Genomic DNA, 4,631 nt, shown 5'->3' with positions numbered 1-4,631 from the left:
GTTATCCCCCCCTAATGGTGGCGACATTTAGGAGGTACTGTACCATGTAAAAACTTCACCACAAAGAGGCGTCGAACTGCCGCACGCCGTTTGAACTCGATATAAAAAGGAGGCCCCTTATCATTGAGCTTAAAAAGAACTTGAATTATGTCACTGGAACTATTGAATGGAAATGCCCAAATTGATGAGGATAGGAATATCAAGTATGACACCGCTTACAATAAACGACCATGTCATTGAAGACGATGGCAACTTCTCCTGTCTTGGCAGCAAAATAACAAAGGATGGAGGATCAGAGGCAGAAATATGCGTACGTACCAACAAGGCTAGAATAGTCTTTCTTAAACTAAACAAAATTTGGAGATGCAACGACATCTCACATAATACAAAAGTCAGGAATGTGACATAGGATCTTCAACAGTTGAGTGAAATTTATTATTATACGGTTGTACTACTTGGAGCTTGTGACAAGCGATTACCCTCAAAGTTCAAGTTTTCATAAATCGCTGCCTACTACAAATACTTTGAATTTTTTGGCAAACCATATATTAAATCTAGAATTGCAAATGAGAACAAATACTTCCCCTCTCAATGAAGAAATCCAGAAGAGAAAATTAACTTATTTGGGTCATATCATACGCTGATCGCGAGATGATACAACGAGAATGGTCCTACACTGACAGAAAAATGACGGTACTTTGTCAATACCGCGTGTTATTATTTTGTTCGCGTCATTGGCAAAGATTTTTAACACCATTTGGTATCAATACAATACCAGACGAAGGAGGTTATTAAGAAATGACGGCGTCACATTTGTATTCTTGTCATCGTGCCAAAAGTTTACTTAAAATATTTTTAAACATATAAATAAAATGGTTTAATACAATTTAAGTGGTTAAATAGTACTAATTCTAAGGACATGCTACATGAAAAACATGATAATATCTTGTGTGGAAAAGGATGCCGTGTTAGTGTATTCATATGAAAACCACTTCTGGGAATCAATGAATATGGAATCAATTGCTGAATACAAACAATTGAAGTTGGTCACAGGGTAACATAACTTTTTATACCCTCCACCATAGGATGGGGGTATACTAATTTCGTCATTCGGTTTGTAACACATCAAAATATGCATCTGAGACCCCATAAATTTTGTACAACGGCTTCTCTCGTGACCGTCAACATACGTGTCTAATATGGTCTGAATCGATCAATAGCTTGATACAGCTCCCATATAAACCTATCTCCCGATTTTGCTTCTTGAGCGCAATTCTTATCTAAATGAACTGAAATATTACACAATGACTTCTACAATGTTCAGCATTCATTTATGATCCATTCATATATATCCATTCATATAAGTTTCGACCCGGCCGAACTTAGCACGCTTCTACTTGTTGTAATTATTAACATAAATAATCTAAATAAAATTAGATTAAAATTGTTTTCAATGGTTTGTATTTTCGGTTCATTAGTGGGTGGTATAATCAATAACGGTTTGGTACTAAAACCAATAACGGTCTGGTGCTAAAACTAATAACAGATTGGTATTTAAACCAATATCAGTTCGGTACTAACCAGTTTATGTTTCATTCATGCTATCCGGTATTGTTTTTGTACCGTACGGTGTTGTTTTACTACTAATGCTGAATGGTACTGCAATGAGCACGTTTTGTATCAACTTTTCCCTGGGTGTATCCTAGGAAGATGTCAGAGGAACTGCACACAGCTCACAAAGGCGACGGTCTTCATAAAGGGATGGGGCAGAAATTTCGCAAAGGAACGCATAATGGGACACTTAGGCAAGCAAAACTAAGGTTTGGTCATGGATAAATGGGAGGTTCTCCACAGGGAGGAGAAGGAGGGAGGAACTCTTCTTGTGGTGGGAATTGACCAATTCTCCGTGACAAATTGAGCTTAGACTAATGGCATGGCGTTCTACGGAGGCAAGACTATCTTTTTCAAGATTGAGAAGACTCATTTTGAGACTGCAGGCAGTGCAGTGGCAGAACATTCAATACAGCCTAATGAACCGGGGGCTGAAGACGTTACCATGACCAGCTTTATCAATTATGGGCAGGAGTAGGATAAGCGAATATCATGATATTAAAACATCAGGCAGTGCATGAACGAGAGACTCAACACAGCCTAAATATTGCCTCAATTCAAGAGGCATGGATGACCCTGAACAAATTTTCTTGAATGAACTATTTCAACTACCAATTACTCTATGTTAACACTGGTACTCGGCCGAGGAGCCGCGTTATTTGTCATAAAAACTTTAATTATATATTTTCCCCAGAGTAGCCAACATCGGCTGCAACAGTGATGAGATAGTGAGATGGTGGAGCATACCTGGCATCACTTTAACTACCTTTGACTCTCCGCCACTCACGTCGAAGTTGCAACGTTTGTTGGGGAAAGCAAAACAGACAGGATGTGTGCTACCAATAGCGTGCGATGAGAACTCTCACCACATTTCGTGGGGTAGTTAAAAATTAAAAAGCGGGGCCCAGCCCTGGCAGAATTCTTGATTACAAACGACCTAATAACATTTAACATTGGTAACACCTACATTAGGTTTATAATAGCGCGGCCAGCGCCAACTGGTCGAAATTCGGAAGACTACTCAGAATATGACTTGGGCAATATAAATTAGATTGTCAAAGGTTTAGGTTTAGAATAGCACGGCCAGCGCCGAATCCGATAAGCTTTCGTAATAAGTTGGAAACTAAAAATTTGGCTTAGGTTTAAGCTTATGAACCAATAACGCTTTTTATGTAATGCGGCGCATTTGAACCGGATGAGAAAAAAGATACCTCTTGATCATCTTTGCTGTCTTCGAATTGCCAAATTAGGTCCCGGTCGGAGTATATTTGGTGCAATTTTTGAACGAATCCGTAGCTCTGCACCAAACATGTTTTTGTCGGAATGCATCGGTAACTTTTGTATGGTATGTGGCTATTCTTCGACCCAGATGAGAAAGTTTTGAAGAAAACCTCATCACTAAACTCAATTTTTTGATAAAACAATGGATTGTGCAAGCATGTTCAGTTCTTGAACGGACCGAATCCGACCATATTTTGATATAGCTGCAATAAAGATACTTCTGCCTATAAATGTTAAGGGGCCCATAAAAGCTTTATTTATTATCCGATTTTGCTGAAATTTTAAACAGTGGGTTATTTAAATCCCGACATCCGACCCAAATATGGCTCAGATCGGACCATATTTTAATATAGCTGCGATATAGACTGACCTGCCGGCCATGTAGACCGATTTGCCGGTTAAGGATCTGAATTTATTTATTTCCCGGTCTCGCAGAAATTTTAAATAGTAGGATCTTTAAGCCTCCCAATATCTGTTTTTGGTTCAGATCTTAAGATATTTAGATATAGCTAACCTGCTATAACCTGATACATAGACCGATCTGCCGATTAAAGGCCTGAAGCCCATAAAAGCCTTATTTATTACCCGATATCGTTGTAATTTGAAATAGTGAATTGCTTTAAGACTCCCGACATGTGATGCAAATACGATCCACATCAGACTATGTAGATATTGCTGCCATATAGACCGATTTTGCAACTTAGGTTCTTAGTCCCATAAAAAGCGGATTTATTGCCTGATTTCGCTGAAACTGTTTCTTGTATAAGAATTCCCGGGACTTGAGTAAAATAAGATCTAGACCAGCCCCTATTTAAATATAACTGTGGATATGGTACTGGAGTTATAACAAGTAAAAGCGTGCTAAGTTCGGCCGGCCCGAATCTTATATACCCTCCACCATGGATCGCATTTGTCGAGTTCTTTTCCCGGCATCTTTTCTTAGGCAAAAAAAAGGATATAAGAAAAGATTTGCTCTGCTATTAGAGCGATATCAAGATATGGTCCGGTTTGGACCACAATTAAATTATATGTTGGAGACCTGTGTAAAATGTCAGCCAATTCGATTAGAATTGCGCCCTTGGTAGGCTCAAGAAGTAAAATAGAGAGATCGATTTATATGTGAGCTGTATCGGGCTATATACCGATACAGACCATAATAAACACGTATGTTAATGGTCATGAGAGAATCCGTCGTACAAAATTTCAGGCAAATCGGATAATAATTGGGACCTCTAGAGGCTCAAGAAGTCAAGATCCAAGATCGGTTCATATGGCAGCTATATCAGGTTATGAACCGATTTAAGCCATATTTGGCACAGTTGTTGGGTATCATAACAAGATACTACGTGCCAAAGTTCATTCAAATTGGATAAGAATTGCGCCCTCTAGAGGCTCAAGAAGTCAAAACCCCAGATCGGTGCATATGGCAGCTATATCAGGTTATGGACCGATTTGAACCATACTTAGCACAGTTTTTGGATATAATAACAAAACACGTCGTGCAAGATTTCATTCCAATCGGATAAGAATTGCGCACTCTAGAGGCTCAAGAAGTCAAGACCCAAGATCGGTTTATATGGCAGCTATATCAAAACATGAACCGATATGGCCCATTTACAATACCAAACGACCTACACTAATAAGAAGTATTTGTGCAAAATTTCAAGCGGCTAGCTTTACTCCTTCGGAAGTTAGCGTGCTTTCGACAGACAGACGGACGGACGGACGGACGGACAGAC

This window comes from Stomoxys calcitrans, chromosome 4 (genome assembly GCF_963082655.1).
Source record: "Stomoxys calcitrans chromosome 4, idStoCalc2.1, whole genome shotgun sequence".
NCBI lineage: Eukaryota > Metazoa > Arthropoda > Insecta > Diptera > Muscidae > Stomoxys > Stomoxys calcitrans.
The sequence above is the reverse complement of the archived record's forward strand: the minus strand, read 5'-3'. Positions refer to the sequence as shown.